Source organism: Cebus imitator, unplaced genomic scaffold (genome assembly GCF_001604975.1).
Source record: "Cebus imitator isolate Cc_AM_T3 unplaced genomic scaffold, Cebus_imitator-1.0 Scaffold502, whole genome shotgun sequence".
NCBI lineage: Eukaryota > Metazoa > Chordata > Mammalia > Primates > Cebidae > Cebus > Cebus imitator.
This window is the reverse complement of record NW_016107817.1, coordinates 142,513-164,493: the sequence shown is the minus strand read 5'-3', so window position 1 is coordinate 164,493 and position 21,981 is coordinate 142,513. Positions and strand designations below refer to the sequence as shown.

The 21,981-nt window shown below is 33.3% G+C and overlaps 1 pseudogene; it reads left to right on the top strand.

Moving 5' to 3' along the window:
- The first annotated feature begins 17,031 nt into the window (after positions 1–17,031).
- Positions 17,032–21,981, top strand: part of LOC108292735 — a 6,308-nt pseudogene continuing 1,358 nt past the window's right edge.

Genomic DNA, 21,981 nt, shown 5'->3' with positions numbered 1-21,981 from the left:
TGGCATCAGCCTATATCCATGTTGCTGCAAAACACATAATTTCATTTTTATGGCTGTGTAATATTCCATGGCATATGTATTTTCTTTATCCAATCATCTGTTGGTGGACATTTAGGTTGTTCAAATATCTTTGCTAATGTGAGTAATGCTGAAATAAACATGGGGTTATGTATATCTCCTTGAGATATGGCTTTTATTTTCTTTGGGAATATGCCAAGAAATGAAATTAACCATATGTTAATTTTTTGTTTGTTTTTTGAGGAACCTCCAAACTGTTTTCTGAAGTTGGGAGAGGTGATATATCACTGTGGTTTTGATTTGTATTTCTCTGATGATTAGTTACGTTGAGTACTTTTTCATATTCCTATTGGCCATTTGTATGTCTTTTTTGAAAAATGTTGATTTAATTCCTACATCCATTTTCAATTATTTGTGTGTGTGTATGTGTTTTGCTATTGAGTTGCATGTCTTTCTTATATATTTTGGATATTAACACCTTATCACATATTTATGAATGTTCAGCACAACATTGTGTCTTTTCTCACATAACATTGTAGTATAAACATTCTCTACCATCTCAATATTCCTAATAAATATATTTTACCAAGTGTTGAATATTTAAGTTATTTATGCATTTTCCTCATTATATTGCAATTCCTTTGTGTGTTTCCTTATAAGATTCCTACAACAGGAATACAGGATAAAAGAGGGAGAACACTTACATTTCCAAATTTCTTTCATATTAACCTGGAGTGCTCTAATTTAAACTTTTACCAGCAGGAGATATGCAACCAACTCACCACAACTCCATCAGTATCCTTATATTTTAAAAATATTTGTATTTCAATAAGTGTAAAACATCATACTATTTTTTATATTGTTATTCACTTTACTCTTATTACATCTGTAGTTAAATTTTAATATATTTATTGACAATGTATCTATTTTTATAATTTTAAAAATTATCTTTACTGTCTCTTTATTAGTATGCAGGGTATTTTCTCCTATTGATTTATAAACTAAATATTAAATTAATATACTAAATATATTAATATTAAATTAACATACTAAGTATTAACTTTTAAAGCACACGGCTTTACAATTTTATGGATTTACAACTACTCTTTTACCTTTTGTGATATAAACAAATTAATATATGTTTAGAAAATAGCTCCTTAGCCACCACTAAATAGTCATCTACCATCTATATTATTGCTTGATTACATTTCTTTTGTTCACTTGGAGTATTTTGTATAATTCCAAACATTTTTACTTGGATACTACTCTTTTGGGGGAGGTAGGTATGAGTTCAGATATTTTTTTCAAGTTTCCCATATCATTTATTTTAAAAACAAACAAACAAACAAACAAAAACAAAACACCAACTCCATTGCAATTGTTATATGATTCTTCATTTTTTTAAATTAATTTCCTATACATAGCTTCCACAAATTTTCATTATTATTATTATTATTTGAGACAGTGTCTCACTTTGTCACCCAGGCTGGAGAGTCATGCAGCTATCTCAGCTCACTGTAACCTCCACCTCCCAGCTTCAAAAGATTCTCCTGCTTCAGCCTCCCAAGTAGCTGAGACTACAGGTGTGTGCCACAACATCCAGCTAATTTTTTTTATATTTTTAGGAGAGATGGGGTTTCACCATGTTGGTCAGCCTGGTCTTGAACTCCTGACCTCCAATGATCTGCCCACCTCGGCCTTCCAAAGTGCTGGGATTACAGGAGTGAGCCCCGCTGCCCAGCCACAAAATAAGTTACTATGCACACCAGAGACTATCTCAGAACTCTTTCATTCAGTTGTTCATTCAGGTGTATACATATTCGACAATATATTTTATTATTTTTATCTTTTTAATATCTTATGCTTTTATTAAGACAAGTTTCCACTTGTCTCAATCTTTTCCAAAATTTGCATGGCATTTGTCCCTTAATTTTTAAAATAATCACTTTGGTGACAGCCTATATTTTCTCTTGGGAAGGAATATTAACCTAAAACATCACATAATTCCCAGGTGCTATATTTTTATGCATGAAAATATAGTTCTTTCTCCAGAGACCATCTTTAAATCAATAAGCCATCTGTGCCTGGTATGAGAGTTCTGTTAAGAGATGCCATAATGAATCATGTCTAAAACTGGAGCAGGGAATATGGAGTCATTTAAGAATTTTTTATTGAATATGGGGTTAATGTACACAAAGAAGCCCCTCTTGTAATAATATAATATGAGATTATAGTGGAAGTTTCTAATATAATAAAATTCTGGAAAAAAGACAGTATATAAAGTAACATCTTTTAATAACTTCAATGTTTAATAGTCTTCAGTGGAAGCTTTGAAGAGCTGATATTGCTGGGGGTCTGGAAATGCTAGAATCTTCACAAACTGAGACATACCAATGGTTTGAGCTCCCCTCCTAAGGTGTAAAGGCAGTCTAGCCTCAAGCTCCCAAGATGATAACGAGATGGAATGCCAATCAATCACATTTTACTTTGACTTTTAGAAAAATTCTGCCAAGATGAACTATAAAAATAAACACAAATGGGATTTATGATAGTTTTTAGGAGGTGCCTTGGGCCAACTTTTAAGATCAATGAATGTGTTTTTGACTCTAATGCTTAGAATGACTCCATTATATACCTTGGAGTAAATAGCTTATCTAAAGTTATTCTTTTGGAAAATGCAATAAATGGAATTTTCTTCATCAAAACAAAGTGTATATTGTTAGAATAAAGTTAAAGTTATTGATTCCTCTATAAAAAGTTGTTATAAATCCTGAAATAGTACTGAATTGTGTAGGTCACAGAGGACTTCTTTCTGGAAATGTCATATATCTATTTCTCCACTGGAGCATAATATCTAGAAATAAGCTTTTATGAACCAGAAGGAAAAGATGGAGGCTACATGATCTAGCAAAGGAATAGTAAATTACAGAAGTTTAGAAGCACTCAAAGGAGAACAAAAAACAGACATCACAATCCATTTTCATTTGACAAAAATTTCTAAAATGCCTACAAGCTCATTGAAAAGCGCCAAACTTAGAGAAAAATAACCCTAGGGGCATAGAATTAAAATGAACACTTATTTATATGGAATTGCTAACACACATATATTACCACCACATGTTTTGCTACACACTCTTTTACGCATATTAGCATAAAAACCTAATACACTGATCTGCATATCACATATGTGAACTCTTGGTGGGAAATGGATTCTTCCTAGATTATTAAATCACTGGCAAGAAGATATCAATGATACATTTATAAGTCTATTCACTTATAGTGGAGGAAATTACTAATATAATGACTTATAGCAAAAATTGTGTAAATCTCAAGGTTCCATTGGAAATAAAATGTATTTATTGATTTACTCACCCTTTAATAAACATGCATTTTGTACCAGTATCCTCCCAAATACTGTGATGGTTCTATAGATGAAAAGATCTATGAGAATTTGTCTTTAAAAAGACCTCACAGTCCAGGATAGACTGGTGGCGAAGTTTATACAACTGAGAGCCAAGATTCTTTAATTTTCAAATGCATTGGAAATATTTATTTATTTACAAGAGCAAACTTATCTTTGATAAACTCAAAATCATAGTACTGAAAACTGAAAATAACACAAAAGGTCACTTTACATAGAAAAAAAACTGACAGATTACATGATAGGTTGGGGACATGAAACTAGTATGGGGCCCATCAGACTAGACTTGTATTCTTTTAACTATTCCTTCTGGTGGTTCCTATGGTCCAGTCAGTAGAGCATGTCCAGTTAATTCCAAACAGTATGTTTAGTCTCAGTTATGGAAATGAACTTTTCAGATATAAACTTTTTATCAACATAAATTCTTGTTTTTACTAATACTGAAATTTTGTTGTTACTAATATTGAAAATATAGGGCTGTTGGGGTGGCTCACACCCATAATTCCATCATTTCATGAGGCAGAGGCAGAAGGGTCACTTAAGCTCAGGAGTTTGAGACTGGCCTGGGAAATATAGGGAGATCATTTCTCTACAAAAAATTAAAAAATTCACCAGGCATGATTGTGCACACCTGTAGTCCCAGCTACTGGGGAGGCTGAGGTGAGAGGATCACTTGAGCCCAGGAGGCAGAGGTTGCAGTAAGCCAAGATAACATGTCATTGCACTCCAGCCTGGGCTACCAATCGAGACCCTGTCTCATTAAAAAAAAGAAAACATTTGCTGCCATAGTATAATAAAAAATATTAAGCAAACCATCACTTAATGTAGAAAAGCATAGTAATACAGAAAAGAATACAACTTTCTGTGAATAAAAATAATAAGAGGCAAATGCAGGGAAATTTTTCAATCCCTTTGCCAACTTTATCTTATAAACTACGTGGTAAAATGCTGAGTGGGAATTTTTATGCCATCACAGAATTTCTGCCAAGAACAAAAGCTTAGGGCGGGAGTCACAAGTTATCTGCATGTTCTAAAGAGAATGACAAGAAGTTCCAGGCACTCCCACCAGCATTTATTAAAGCTATATTTTCACAACCTTAGGGTAGACAAACTGTGCCAACAAAAGAAGAAAACATCAATAAATTGGATATTTTCAAGTTTAAAATTTTCTGCTCTTAAAAAGATAACAGGTAGGTTAGTGAGATGATCAATATGATAATCCATATTAACTTGATTTAGTCATTTCACTTCATATACATAAATTAACATACCACATTATATCCAATAAGTGTATACAATTATGATTTGTCAACTGTGAAAAATATTAATAAAAATACATGAAAAAGACAACAATAAAAAATAAAAAGGAAAGCCATAGAGAGGAGAAAATATTCTCTACATTGTTAGTAGAAAGGTAAATTGTTATAACCACTTTGGGAGCTCGTTTTCTATAAATGTAGTCATAAACTTACTACATGACCTAGCAATTCCACTTCTTCATATTTGTCGAACATAATGAAAAGTATGTATATATAAGGACTTGTAAATGAATATCCATACCAATTTTATTAATAAGAGCCCCAAACAAAAACAATTCAAGTCCAAAACATGAATAGGTAAACTAAATATAGTCTATTGTACCAAAGTTTATAATAGAATCAACCCATAACAAACAAAACAAAAGGAATACCAACGTACACAACAGCAATGAGGAACCTCAAAGAATTGTGTTGGGTAAAATAAATCAGACACAGTATTTTACACTTACATAGAATTCTTGAAACTTTAAAACTAATAAATAGTGAGTGAATGCAGATCAGGCCTTGCTTGAGATGGAGAGTAGGGGAGGGTGACAAAAAAACTCTAAGGTAGGAGGGGGATTTTGGGATAATGGAAACATTTGATATCTTGGAGAGGTTATATAGTTGTATATGATTTGTTAAAACTCGTTGGCTTATAAAGTCCATGCATTTTATTATATGGAAATTATGCTTCAATATCTTCTAGGGGAAGAAAATGTATTTGGAGGTAACAAACGATTAACACCTTGAAGTAAGTTTACAAAATACCTGAAATTCCATGTGACAATCTGAATGGAGGAGTTTATTATTTAACCATAACAAGCACAGATGATATTATCTTCTTATTCTAGAATATCCTATTAACCTGAGGCCTAGTTTTGGCTCTGAGAATGTAATTAGGTTAAACACTAATAAAAAGGTTTTAGAGGGGTAAGCTGACATATAATTGCTAATTTTTAAATGTAATTTAGCTGCTTGTCTACATATTTAAATGAAGTAAAATTATATAGATAATTCTACGATTTTTTGTTTGTACATATATCTGCCTGATTGATAAACTGTTAACTAGAACATTTTTGGAAGTTTTATCTAATATTGATATTTACTTTCTGATCTAATCACAAAAGACATTGCAGTGTGAGCCTCTTTCTGTGAGCCAGTATTTCTAACCAAATAAAAAGCTATAATACCACCTCCTATATACCTCAAAACTACTGGAAATGTCATAAATAAAAATAATAATAAACATTACTTGGAGGGCTTGGTATGTGTCAGGCACAATTCTAAAATTTATATACCTTCACTCATTTAATCATTATAATAACCCTCTGAGAAAGCATTATTATCATTTCCCAATTCAGTGAATGAGATAACATAGGCTTATGATGTTAAATAACTTTATTCAAGGTCTTTTTAGTAATTAAGAACTAATTTAATATCATAACTTTGTTTGATTTCTCAGGTTTGAAGTATGTATTATTTAGGATAATCCTCTGAGACAAGAAAGTGATAACTGTTAGTTCTGTAAAAGATTTTTTAAAGATGTTTACACAATATTTACCTTGGCTATCTAATCAAGCAGCTTATCAGATGTAAGAGAGGAATTCACAACATGTCACTTTAAAGATCTGCCTCCTAAAATTTTACCCCTGGCTGCTTTTTTCCCTTAGGAAACATGCAGTTGATTAGTTATTTCCTTCAAGTCACCTGGGAAACAACATTCACCTGGGGAGCCTTCCCAGCAGGGCAAAAGAAGTCCAGCTCAATCTTTCATTTCAACATTAGCTCCAAGGAATCTGCTTTCTACAGTTTTAGTATGACCCCAACCTAGGAATGAGTAAATTGGAATAACATATGCAAAATAAAAATATCTAAATAATAGGAGAAAATTCACAAACTTCAATGTGGCCTCTAACTCTTTGATACATTTACTATGATACAGATAGCATCAATGCAATATTGAGAAAAGTATATTAAAAATATTTATCAACCTTTACTTTGGGATTTTATTGAAAGAAAAAACATGTTATAGTTTTTAAAAAACGAAGAATTACACAAACCTATGCTATATATGTATTTGCTTTTGCCCCATGATTCATTTGTTATTTTTCCTCATGAAATCATCACTAATTGTGTCTACATATTGGAACGCAAATGAAATAACATAGGTCAAATCAACTTAAAAATAATATCCCCTATTCAGATTGAGCTTTGGAGCAACACTATGTGTCAAACACATTTCAGGTGATTTTTTACCTATTTATAATCTATAGGGATTTTTTTTCTTTTTAAGTATTCAAAACCCTAGTTTATGATCTGTTTCCAAAAGAATACACAGTAGGCCCGCTCTAAAATAATTGCTAAAGAAAGTTTTTGGACAGCAGATAAAAAACACCAGAAAGAAACCTGTAGTATCAGTTGGTAAAAATATAGATAAATCTAACAAAATATTTTCCTTCTCTTGAGTTCTTTGAAATATGTTAAGAAATAGAGGGCAGCAATTGTAAAATTTCTGAAATTATTTTTAATGTATGAACATGTAATATATGACAACTATAGCATAATATTTAAAGAAGATTTATATGTTGGTAAGATTTCAACATTAAAATTGAGGTGCTAAAATAGTGATTCTAAATATACTGAGTATAATAAAATATATATTTTTAAATTCCTTGAGAAAACACTACAAACAGGCAATTAAATAGTCAAAATTACTATAGCTAAATTAAAATGAGATAATAAAGCATGTTCAAATAATCCAAAAGAAAGATGAAAAGATAGATGGAATGGAAACAGAGACAGCAAACAGAAAACAAATACTATTTGTACTCAAATTTCAGCATATCAATGATAATAAATGCAATTAATTTCATCACACCAATTAAAAGATAGATATTTTAGGAATAAATTAAAAATATGACCCAACTATATCATTTTTCAGGAAACTCACTTGAAAAAGTAAATAGGCAGGTTGAAAGAAAAAAAAATGCAGAAAACCTATTTTTTTTTTTTTGAGACGGAGTTTCGCTCTTGTTACCCAGGCTGGAGTGCAATGGCACGATCTCGGCTCACCGCAACCTCCGCCTCCTGGGTTCAGGCAATTCTCCTGCCTCAGCCTCCTGAGTAGCTGGGATTACAGGCACGCGCCACCATGCCCAGCTAATTTTTTGTATTTTTAGTAGAGACGGGGTTTCACCATGTTGGCCAGGATGGTCTCGATCTCTTGACCTCGTGATCCACCCGCCTCGGCCTCCCAAAGTGCTGGGATTACAGGCTTGAGCCACCGCGCCCGGCTCAGAAAACCTATTTTATACTAACACAAATAAAAAGAAGTGGCTATATAAGTAAGCTAGAACTACAAAATTGGAAATTTCAATAAATACATCACAATAGTTCTAACATAAAATAAATTCTCAGATATAAATCTAATAAAACATGTACAGGATATCTATGCTGAGAACTATAAAACACTGATGAAAGAAAATTTTGGAGATCTAAATAAAATGGAAGCATTCCAAGTTCATTAATTGAAAGACAAAATATGAATCATGTGATTTATCAATTGATCTACAGTCTTCATGCAATACCAACCAAAATATAAGCATATTTTCTGTGTATAAAGACAAGTGGTTCTAAAATCTATTTGAGTAAAGAAACTATACAAGTAAGGGTAGATAAATTCAAAAAACATTGTATATCTAGAAGACTCCATCGTCTCAGCCCAAAATCTCCTGAAACTGATAAGCAACTTCAGCAAAGTCTCAGGATACAAAATCAATGTGCAAAAATCACAAGTATTCCTATACAATAATAACAGACTTAAAGAGAGCCAAATCAAGAGTGAACTGCCATTCACAATTGCTACAAAGAGATAAAATAGTTAGGAATACAACTAACAAGGAACGTAAAGGACCTCTTCAAGGAGAACTACAAACCACTGCTCAACGAAATAAGAGAGGACACAAACGGATGGAGAAACATTTCATGTTCATGGTTAGGAAGAATCAATATCGTGAAAATGGCCATACTGCCCAAAGTAATTTACAGAATCGACACTATCCCCATCAAGTTACCAATAACCTTCTTCGCAGAACTGGAAAAAACCACCTTAAACTTCATACGGAACCAAAAGAGAGCCCGCATAGCCAAGTCAATTCTAAACAAAAAGAACAAGGCAGGAGGCCTCACACTGCCAGACTTCAAACTATACTACAGGCTACAGTAATCAAAACAGCATGGTACTGGTACCAAAACAGAGATATAGACCAGTGGAACAGAACAGAGGCCTCGAAGGAAACACAATGTATCTACAACCATCTGATCTTTGACAAACCTGACAAAAACAAGCAATGGGTAAAGGATTCCCTGTTTAATAAATGGTGTTGGGAAAACTGGCTAGCCATGTGCAGAAAGCAGAAACTGGACCCCTTCCTGACACCTTACACTAAAATTAACTCCAGATGGATTAAAGGCTTAAACATAAGACCTAACACTATAAAAACCCTAGAAAAGAATCTAGGCAAAACTATTCAGGACATAGGCATAGGCAAGGACTTCATGACCAAAACACCAAAAGCCCTGGAAACAAAGCCAAAATAGACAAATGGGACCTAATCAAACTCCACAGCTTCTGCACGGCAAAAGAAACAGTCATTAGAGTGAACGAACAACCAACAGAATGGGAAAAAAATTTTGCAGTCTACCCATCTGACAAAGGGCTGATATCCAGAATCTACAAAGAACAAAAACAGATTTACAAGAAAAACAAACAAGCCCATTCAAAAGTCGGCGAAGGATATGAACAGACACTTTACAAAAGAAGACACATATGAGGCCAACAAACATGAAAAAATGCTCATCATCACTGCTCATTAGAGAAATGCAAATCAAAACAACATTGAGATACCATCTCATGCCAGTTAGAATGGCGATCATTAAAAAATCTGGAGACAACAAATGCTGGAGAGGATGTGGAGAAATAGGAACACTTTTACACTGTTGGTGGGAGTGTAAATTAGTTCAACCATTGTGGAAGACAGTATGGCGATTCCTCAAGGACCTAGAAATAGAAATTCCATTTGATCCAGCAATCCCATTACTGGGTATATATCCAAAGGATTATAAATCGTTCTATTATAAGGACACATGCACACGAATGTTCATTGCAGCGCAGCTTACAACAGCAAAGACCTGGAACCAACCCAAATGCCCATCAATGATAGACTGGACAGGGAAAATGTGGCACATATACACCATGGAATATTATGCAGCCATCAAAAATGATGAGTTTGTGTCCTTTGTAGGGACATGGATGAATCTGGAAACCATCATTCGCAGCAAACTGACACAAGAACAGAAAATCAAACACCACATATTCTCACTCATAGGCGGGTGTTGAACAATGAGAACACATGGACACAGGGAGGGGGGCATCACACACTGGGGTCTGTTGGGGGAAATAGAGGAGGGACAGCAGGGGGTGGGGAGTTGGGGAGTGATAGCATGGGGAGAAATGCCAGATATAGGTGAAGGGGAGGAAGGCAACAAATAACACTGCCATGTGTGTACCTATGCAACAAACTTGCATGTTCTTCACATTTACCCCAAAGCCTAAAATGCAATAAAAAATAAAAATAAATATATAATAAAAAAAAATTCAAAAAACAAAGGAGCTAACACATTTTGACAAAAATAAATGTGTTTAAATGAGTAATACAACCTAATTCTAAGAATCACTCTAAAGCTATATTAATACAGTGTGATATTGGTGAAAGGATATACATGTAAATCAAAGAAAGAGAATAAAGAGTTCAGAAATAAACCCACACATATATGGTCACTTGGTTTTTAACTAACATATGAAACAAATTCAAAAAATAAAGGCTGATCTTTCCAATAAGTAATGTTGAATCAACTGGTCATCTCTAAGTTAAAAAATGAATCTCAAAGCAAGCCTGCTAGTTTTATTAGAATTAACTTAAAATGAATGACTGCTCTAAACATATAACAGGAAACTATAAAACATTAGAGTAAAATGAAAGGGAAAACCTTGATGACAGAGGATTATATGAGGAGTTCTGAGACATGATAACATAAAAGTGTTAAAAATATTAATTAATTGGACTTTAGCAGACTTAAAACCCCTCTGTAAAACACCCTTTAAAGAGATAACATAAATATTAAACTGAGAGAAGATATTTGACAAGAACTTCTCCCCAGTATATGTAAAGAATGTTCAAATGCAATAATAAAAATACCCAGTTTATAATTGTGCAAAGGTCTTCAACAAAAACTTCACCTAAGAAAATACAAGAAGAGTAAACAGGCAGATAAAAGATATTTAACATCATTCATCATTAGGAAAACACAAACTAAAACCACAATAAGATATCACTACTCATCTATTAGAATGGCTGCAATTTTAAAATATGAACAATATCAAGCACTGGTGAGGGATGCAGATCAATTGGATTGCTCATCTGTTGCTGGTAGGAATGTACAACGTTACAGGCACTCTGGAAAGTGATTTGGAATTTTCTTATAAGTTATTTCTTATCATATGGCCCAGTGATCTATCGCTTAAATATTTATCCTAGAAAAATCTTCAGACAAACATCTCAAAAAAAATATTCAGAGCTTTATTTGTAATAGTTCAAAACTGAGATCTCAAATGTCCTTCAGCGGAATATTACTCAGAAATGGAAAGAAATGAAATATGAATACAACAGCCTGATAAATTTCAAAAGCATGTTCTAAATGATAAAAGCCAATTTCAAATATTACATACTATATTATGTATATAATATCTCAGAAATTGAAAATATAATGATAAAGACTAAATCCACTTTTGCCAAAGATGTGTGTTGGTGGAAGGGTGGAGAGCAGGTCTAAGTATGAAAGGTTGACATGGGAAAATTTCCTTGGGCTTAAAGTTCCACATCCTGATAATCCATGGTTACATGAAGCAGCTATACATGTGTTAAAATTCATAGGAAGAATACCAAATTTTTTAAAAGTTATTTTTACTAAATGAAAATTTTAAATCAAAATTAGAAAAAATGAAATGAAGAATGGCTGAATCAAAATGACTCAGGAAAAATAAAAGTCTTGCACAAGCTGATTCTTGTTCACCATGAAAGCAACTCAGCAGTATTTGTCATGGGGCCTGTCACACAGTAGTCACTTTAAGTTTGAATTGCAAAGATGTATAACTAAGAGTTAATTTTAAATGGTTTCCAAGTGTAATAATTGAAAACTCAAAAACACAGATGTATAATTTGGGATTTCAATCATTAAATATAAATTATGCTACAATATTTATTAAAATAATTATAATTTTTTCTAAAATGAGACAAAAATAAATTTTAGAAAACAACATAAAATGGTTTTTAAGATATTTTTACATGAAGATCACTAGGTTATCAGGAAAAATTGAGGCATGCACAATAATAGTTAAATTCATCCTATTTTAAAAATGTTTCACTAACTTGCAGCTGTATAAAGATCATAGTTGTACATACGTATATTTTATTTGGTCTTTATAAAGATATGTTTGTCAAATGGAAAATGCATAGCACCATGTGAGTCAGCTTTTGCTGCAGTAATGCAATTTCACAAACAACTCCAAAATTTCAGTGACTTTACAACAATAAGATTTATTTCTACTCACATTACAAATTACAGCTGTGAATTGGCTCTAGCTCTGCAGCTCTGCTCTAGACTGAGGGTGAACTGTGAGTCTGTTGCTATGTGTTTTTATTGTCAAGAGTAGTTGCACATCTGAGAATAAGTTTTTTTCTGATAAAAATCTGCAGTGAAATTTTATTATTTTTTTACTGTCAGCCATAGAAATCTCTTAATTGTGGATTATACATGCTTTGGGAAATACCTTAACTATCTATCTGGGTTGAGTGATCAGAATGAAATAGCAAAGGACCCTTGCAAAGGACCATTTCAAAGCTCCTTGCTCCTTGCCAATGTACCAGAAAAGAAAACTAAATTGTTTTGAGGTTTCTTTGCTGTAGTTGCTGTTGTTTTGTTTTGTTTTGTTTGTTAGGGAATGTGGGAGGGGAAGAAAAAGAATAAAAGGAGGGAAATGGATAGAGGAGCCATTGAGATAAGACTGAGTACTGCTGGAATAAAGCAACCACTAAAAATATTTCAAAATTAGAGGAATTTTAACAGTTGTCAGGTTGATGTTACATTGTTACATAATAATTACTCTGCAGTCTTTTTAATTTCTCAGTAAAATCTGCTACACTCAATTGCCTCATGGAGAAAGTATTTTGGTGAGGAAGGTGGTGAGTTTCACTATATAGTCAAACTGAATTGAGGGAGAAACAGCAGCCACAGGATGGAATACATCCCTTATCCTGAACAAACTTGCTGGGATAACTGTTTGATACCAGAAATGACCATGGAAAATAGAAGCTCTTTGGGAATTCTCAAAAATCTAGAAAGTGACTTTGAAATTCCAATGGCAATAAAAAAAAAAATTGGGGGATGAAGGTGGTACCACCAGGCAATCTTAACGAGTCACAAATGACAGGGAGGGACACTCCAGCTCAGTTAGGGAAATAATTGACCATGTTTTCTCTAATGTGATCACAGCTATTAAAATCTTGTCTCTCTTGTAGCACACATGTGGCCCATTAGTTTTTATATTTTAAATCCCATTCTTAATTCTACCTTACAACGCTATCAGAGGTTATGATTTTGCATATGATCCACTTATTATTATTCTTTTTTATACCTTTGAATTGTGCTGACCCTCCTAAAATTGTGCTTGGAACAGGATGAGGAAGGGAGAGAAGAAGGAAAGAAGAGAGAAAAAAATGAGGTTTCTAAAAATGTTGGCCTTGCTGTATCTGAATTTTTTCTGTTATTTTATTTGCTCTTCATCAGACTGCCATCAACAGTACTTCACCATCTCCATACCCCTTGCAACATGTATATATAAAACATAAATCTTAAAATAAATGAATTCACATATATTTATTCATAATAATGATGTAACAAATCTATCACATAAGCAGGATCAATTTAATTTGATCTCTCAACATTCCACCAACTTCTTGCTAACAAGAGCATACATGCAAACAAGATAAAAGCCCTTTCAGGATTTAAAGTTCACTTTGTAGTCAGAAAACCAAAAATTCTGTCAATTAGAGTGGGAATAAAGTAATGACTTTATAATCAGAAGTAACGCAATGTCATCAAGGAAGGTCATTATTCTTACATTGTTCAGAGAAGTCCTGGGTAAAATTTATATTTATTGTTTTCCTCCTATTCCTTTTGAACATCTCTTCCACTTTTTGGTAGCCTGGTGAATGTTAATATTTTTCTTGTGTTCTCCTCACTTCAGAATAACTAGATACCCAGTGACCCCAAATGTTCAGCCTTCCCCAGCCTTGGTGCTTCACTGTAGACCTCATGTCTGCTGGACTTCCTGTCTCCCTCCCCACCGACAATACCTGTTATCTCACATTTTAAGAAACTCACCTCAGTTTGTTATAGAATATATAAGAAAATGAGAAACTCGTATTAGCTTTAAAAGAAAATGAGGTATACAAGACATATCAATAATGTTGTCTCCCATATCACCCATACACTTCTTTCTTTCTTTTTTTTTTTGGGGGGGGGGGAAGACAAAGTCTTGCTCTGACACCCAGGCTGGAGTAATTTTTGTATTTTTAGTAGAGATGGAGTTTCATGATGTTAGCCAGGCTGGTCTTGAACTCCTGAGCTAAAGTGATCCAACAAGCTTGGCCTCCCAAAGTGCTGGGATTACAGGTGTGAGCCACCATACCCAGCCCCATACCCAGTACTAATTTAAACTTTGGTTGCAGTAGAAACAAAGCATAAACTAGACAATGACACATAGGGCTTTTACTCCTCCACCCGCAGCCCCTGCAGGAAAAAAAAAAAAAAAAACTTATTGAGGGAATTACAATCATCCTCTCTTTGTTTTGCATCAGGACTTTCCACTGAGACTACATGGAAGCCTACAGGTGGTATAGGCTCAGGTGTTGAAATGGTAATAATGCACCATAAGCAATAACATCCTTGTAGAGCTTTGCAGAAGAGAAAAAAGCATAGAAACGTGTTTAAATAGGAGAAAGGAAAAGACATAGAGAGATAATTGTAGATGAGAGAAACTACATCATCTCATGAAGGGAGGTGAATGGTGAGCCTAGAGGCCTAGTGGCTCTGTAGCTCCCAGTTATTAGAAACTCAAACAACTCCTCCTACCGTTGGGTTCTGCTTCCATCAATCTAACAGAAACTCCTTCAGTGGTCTAGAGTAAAGCTTCCCTTTCTGTGCAGCTAAAAGAATTTTGACTGGAAGATGGTAATAAGTAATCCCTGGATTCCATGAGCAGCTGCCCCATTTTGCTTTCATAATATCCAGTTCTACTACAGTACTTGCTACCTTGTGTTTATTAGTTGACATTCTCACCTCTCCTACCGGTTTAGAACATGGTGAGGGCTGCATCTCTTACATTGGTATTAGTAACAACGCTAAAAATTTTAACCTATAGCTAAAAATAAGTGTCTAATGAATTACTGGAAAACAATTTTATTCAAAAATTAGAATCCATTTCCCTCTATTTTCCTATCCCACCATCTTGAGGGAAAAAGAGCAGAATCATTAACAGTACAAGGTCACTCACATCAATGGAGAAAGAATATAAAATGAGACTATGGTAAAAGTGAAGAGAAAGAAAAAAGATTTAACTTATCTCATGGTTTGAGGGAATGTTTAAAGGGATGCAGGTGGGAAAAGAACACACCAATAGAGAAGCTTTTATTTGTTATCTGCCTAGTAGCCCTGATATTTTAATACTCAAACCAAATGATTTACTTTCTAATAAATTCTAGTGCAAAGCATAGTGGAAGAAAGAGAGTCTTCAAAGGGAGCAGGTCTTGCAATTAATTACAGCAGCCAAAGGACCTCTCTTTTTTTGTATAAATAGAAATAATATTCTGCTATCAGTAATTCAAGGGTGAAAGAGGTTGTAATCTATGTCTTTTGACCCTCTCAGTATCCAGGACATCAAGCTTTTGCAACTGGGTTGGGTGGCACAGTGCAGAGGGGTGGGTAAAGTCCTTAGAGTTGTCAGGGGAGATATAAAAACATCTTAAATCTGAAGGCACTTTGACTGCCAAGACTTGAAATTCCCTTTACTCAGTAGAATTTCCATCATCTTTAACAAAGTTTCTCTGAAGTGATTTTTTTTGTCAGTAATGTAACATCTACATTACTCTCTTTTGACATCTAAAGAAGGTCTCCATAAATATGCATTTTCCATTGAATTTATGATACAACCACACTGAGTGCATCCTTGACATCATGTCACTTCCTTAGTCATGCATTGACATTATAATGTTATTTACTACAGAGTAACATTGACAGCATCTTGGGAACACTGTGACAGCATTTTAGTTGCCATGTAAGTGAATATTGAAAGGGCGTTTGAAAAAAAATCACTTGGAAGAAAAAAAAATAGAACCTAGAGATAATTATCATAGTTTCCTAAAACAATTTTTGCAACCTGAACACTTGTTGGAAGTCTATTCTAGTTCAATGATAGATGAGTGACTAAATGCTGCTCCTTTTAAAAATATAGAAAGAAATTCTGTCTGAAACAGGAGAGTAGATAAAATCCAGAAATTCTCACATTGGTTTTTGAATGCAAGATGCTTTTATTATCCAGCTTTTCCGTTTTTTGATCAAATGATTATATCAGTAAACTGTCAATCCCCATAAAATAGACATTTTACAAGTATGAATTTAAAATATACATTTTAGCAGGAAAAGCACAGACTATCTCCAAGGTAAAGAAAGTCTGTTTTTTCCATTACTTTTAGAGTACGCCAAGAATTTATTTAAACCCAGTTATTCATGGCACTATCACTATTATCTTCTACATTTATTTATAATTGCTCTTGTAGAGTTTAATAGATGTCTGCATGTGCTACTGGCAGAAGAGGGGAAGAATAAAAAGTGAAATGATATAACTAATATTTACATAGTGCTAACTCTGTGCCAAATGCTGCTCATTAAACATTTTACATGCATAACTTCATTTAGTCATGTTGAGAGTTCTGTGGGATATGTATAGTTATTACTCACACTCTGCTTGGGAGAAATAGCCTTCAAAAGATGAACCACTTTCTTACAAGCACAGAACTAGTAATGGAGGAGTGAAACATATGTGACCCCATGTTATGGTGCTTCTTCAAAAAATAAAGGGGAAAATATAGGGTCCGAAGTTTGCACATGGTGGGAATGGTTGAGCACACCCACAAATGCTTCCAGCTCATGAAGAAGGAAAGTCCATTCCCCATTCCAGTAGAGAGGCTGGTGGAAGGCAAGTGTCTCTGACCCACAGCAATGTTTCATGAAGTCAGGATGGAATTACCAGATCATGTCTGAAAGGGATTGATGAGACTCCTCAAGAGTATGAATAGGTCCCTCTAGCGGCATCCTATAGCACTACCAAGTCCTTTGAGTTTTAGGCTGTTGCTACTGACACTCTGTCAAATAATTTTGATGAATGATTTATGTTTAGAAGTAAGTATAATGGGGTATCTACTAACAATTTAGGTTTTAGTTATCATGTTTTCAGATATGTTTAATACCTTGCCATGGTCTATTTTTATTTTAGTTGTAGCTTTCTATTTTTATTTTAGTTGTAGGTTTGGTTAAAATTTAACAATTATTTTGATTCTCTTAAACACACTTTACGCCAAATTGTATTAATTTGGTTCAAATGTATTATCACAGTGGTGGGCACAACTTTATTAACCTTTAAATACTGTGCTTCAAAACAGATTGTTAGAGCAAGGGAGTATGCAATACCTGTCAGTAGCCTTGTAGACTGAGAATCACAGAAATATGGACATGTGGACAGATGTGCCTCTACATAAATACAAGAGACAACAGTAGCTGTCAGGTAATCTATGCAAATTTATTTAATGGTCAACAAAACTTAAACATGTTGTATTTTAGTAAAATTCTCACAGTTTGCTGATCACACGATCTTACATACAGAAAACCCTAAAGAGGCTAGGCGCAGTGACTCATGCCTATATTACAAGGAGTTTGGGAGGCCAAGGTGGGCAGATAACCTGAGGTTGGGAGTTCGGGGCCAGCCTGACCAACATGGAGAAACCCCATCTCTGCTAAAAACACAAAATTAGCCAGGTGTCGTGCCACATGCCTGTAATCCTAGCTACTCAGGGGACTGGGGCAGAAGAATTGCTTGAGCTAGGGAGGTGGAGGTTGCAGTGAGCCAAGATCGTGCCACTGCACTCCAGCTTGGGCAACAAGAGTGAAACTCTGTCTCAAGGGAAAAAAAAAATGGAAAGTAAAGTTCCAGGGTATAACATCAACATGTAAAAATCAGTAACAGTTTTATACACTAACAACAAACTATTTTCCCCAAAATAATAATTTAAAAAAATCCAATTTGTTACAGCAATATAAAGAAATAAATTCTTTGGAATAAATGTAACTAAGGAGGTGAAGGATCTATATGCTGAAAATTACACATCTTTAATGAAAGAGATTCAAGAAGATATAAATATAAATATATCCTATGTTTATAATCTGGAAAAATTAATATTGCTTAAATATCCATGTTGTCCAAAGTGATCTACAGATTCAGTGTAATCTTCATCAAAATTCCAATGTTATTTATCAGAGAAATAAATAAAGCGATCCTAAAATGTATATGGAACTACAAACACCACAAGTAGCCAAGAAAATCTTTAGCAAGAAGAACAAAACTGGAGACATTAGATTACCTGGCTCCAAATTATATTAGAAAGCTATAGTCATTAAAACACTACAGTGTCAAACTCTTTACTTACCATTAGTCAATAGAGTTATCAAGATCTTCTGCACACCTTGAAATCTTATCAAATAGCATTCAAATTCAGGTCAGGATATCAATATATTTTTTCATTAAAATGGGTTATGTAGAGAGCATCACTGAGTAATGTTGGAACTTTTTATACTAACTTCCACTTTATCTGGACAACAGATAATTAAATTTCTTTCTGATTCTTTCATTTGACCCTATGATGTGAATTAACTCATTCAACCATTTAAACCATGGCATACACACAAAGATGACTTAAGGTTGTTTTTTGAGATAATATTTTTATACATATAAAATCATACTCTCAGTTTTGAAATCAGATTACATTAAAACTTTGATTCCTAGATAGCTACTCTCCAAAAAATCACTCAACTAAATTCCTTTTTCAATTTTGTACTTAGGAAGTGGAATAAAATGTGTGTTTCCTGAGGACTTTTAACTGAATGGATTTGCCTGGTAATGTTCAAATCATTCCTAGACATAGGCGCTGGGTGTTTTTCAACATAATCTAACTGGCAGCTTGTCTGCAGTTTAAAATTTTTTTTAGCTTAGATAACTATTTTTGAAGGTGACTGCTACTTGAATCTCTGAATCTATTATTAGGATTTATTCCTGGAGACTTTTGCCTTTTATATGATGTATAATGTAGAAAGCATATAAAATTTTTTGATCATAGGTTGTGCCTCTAACAAGTTATCTATATTGGTAGACCAGACCAAAACATGAATACACATCATGTTTCTAGCAATGCATTAAACTCTAGTAATTTTCTGCTTCATTAGTTTTTTCTAAAAGATTGAAGTAACACACGTACATGGGTGGATATTAAATAGTAAAATTATATAGAAATGCTTACAGTGAAGAACAATAAATTCTTATCCCAATCCTTTCTTCTTACCTCACTATCAACTTCTTTCAATCTTTGCATTTTTAGTTCATTTGATTACTAACTCCACATCTGTAGATAATATTATTACCAGTATTCTACCGTCTTTCAACTTCAGATATTGCCTAGTGACTTTCTGATATAGTAGCTAAGATTATGTCTCATACCATTCACATACTTTCTCTGCTAATATTGCTTTATCACTAATCTAACTTTGCAACTCTAAAACGTCAAATAATATATTCAAGCCCCCATTTCCTCTGTATTAAACACAGTATAAAGACATGAGAAGATAAAGGTTTATCACATTTTTGTTAACTCTACTCAAATCAGTGGATGTGTTGATTTCAAATTTCAAAACCAATATAATATTTAAATTATCATAGTTACATTTTTAAAATATTATCTGCAAAAGCAAGCTCTGTGTTAGAATTACATTTCCTATTCTAAAGTTCTATGTTGGTCGTGTACTAGAGAAAGAAAATGTTCATAATATAAAGTTTAAATTTACTCTCCATTCTGTGCTCTACCAAGTAGTTTTATTATATTGTGGATTTATTAAATTGTTCATCATATTATATGTTCTACTGAATTCTTTTTACGTCTCATATCTCTACTCTCCCAGTGAATCCAGGCTGTCCTGGGACTTCTAAATCCTCTCAATGTTTTTTTGATCTCTTGCAGTCCTCTTTTTTGATTTGTGATTTTTCTTCATTGAAGTACAAGTACGTTTCAGTTTTATATGGCATCAGTAATTATATGTCTGAATATTTATTTGTTATTCTTTCACATTTGTTTGTATTTTGACTAGGTTTAGAATTCTAAATTAAACAACATTATTTCCCTCTATACTCCCAAAATCCAGTTCAGTTGTTTTCAGCAACAATTGTTGCTGGTGGAAGATCTAAGCCCCCTGTAACTTATCCCTCCATAAGGGGCCTGTTTCTGACGTTTGAAAGTCATTGGGATCTTACATTTATGTTTAACATTCTGAGATTTCACAAACTATGGCCCTTTATTTGGATTTTTTAATTGATTAATTGTTCTGTAAGTAGTAGTGTCATCAGTTTAGAGACATTTACTCTTCAGGGTTGCTAAACTCACTTCTATGATTACCTTGATAAATGTATATTTTAAGAAAAGATGATTATGAGTGAGAATAAAAATATTTGCAGAAATATTAGACTAGAGATCAAAACACAGTGAAAATCATATTCAACCAATAGAAATACTAGAAAGAGAGAACATATAAAACAAAATTATCAAGGTAGTAATGTAAATTATCAGAAGGAAATTATCAAGATAATAATAGAAGATCATTTACCAACTCTGAAGAGTAAAGTAGTAGTGTCATCCAAGCTGATGACACTACTACTTACGGCACAACGAATCAATAATATACAATAATAAATGATCCAAATGCAGGGTCATGTTGTCTTGAATAATACATTCTACTTCTTTAGAGAATTCCTCCCCTAACCAACCCTATGTGGCAATCTGGCATGCAGGATAAGGAAAAGTAGGTGGTATCAAGCCTTTTTTTAACATGGACTTTATATATTCCCTTGACCGCAGCATCTCTTTCTCTTCCTTCCTACATAGTGCCAACTTTCCAGAACTCAGAGCCTGTCTGAAATTTTTACTTTCTATAGCAGATCGGCTCCCTTCTAACTTACCTGTACCTGGAACACCCAATAGGATGTGGCTTTTTCAGCTCTGCATCAGTTCTCCACACACTTCAATCCACTCTCATCTCCCAGAAAAGTGTTTAAATCTTTCATCTATTGATTATTAAATTCTAGTTATTTTATTTGTTAGGAGTTTGTGTCCTTAAAAATATATATATTTCATCATTTTTATGCTGTGTCATGAAGGAAAATAATATATATCATCTGCCATCTTGAATGAAAAATTTTAAAATATTTCTAATATAATCAAGAATTTGCTTTCTTAGTATTAATTTTAATTATATCATGTAGCAATCATGTGAAGATTGCAGAACTTACTGAACATCTTTGTATATAGTGCCGCAATTGGATACATCAAAGTATATGTACATAATTTAAAGAACGTTACAATATAAAATTGGCATAAATATTCCTCAAGTTAGTGTTATAGTGTGAATATTTTGGGTTTTTTTTTTCTTTTTATAGAAGTCTACATATACTGGCAGAAGAGTAGAATGAATAAAGCAATAGACTTAGAGTTTAAAGATGTGTATGTTAGTCTTGTTACATCATTATCTGGCTATGAGATGTTAAATTATGTCTTGAAATTCATCTATTTAGTATTTGAACACAATAAACATTAACGGCATTTTAAGTTCTAAATTTTAATATGCTAAAATGGTACATTTCTTCACTGAGTTTTACAGGTCTTTAAAAAAAATTAAACTTTACTTTCAAAAACTTTTTTGTCACCTAAATGAAATATAAAACCAAATGTCAATTTTTTTTTTTTTTTTTTT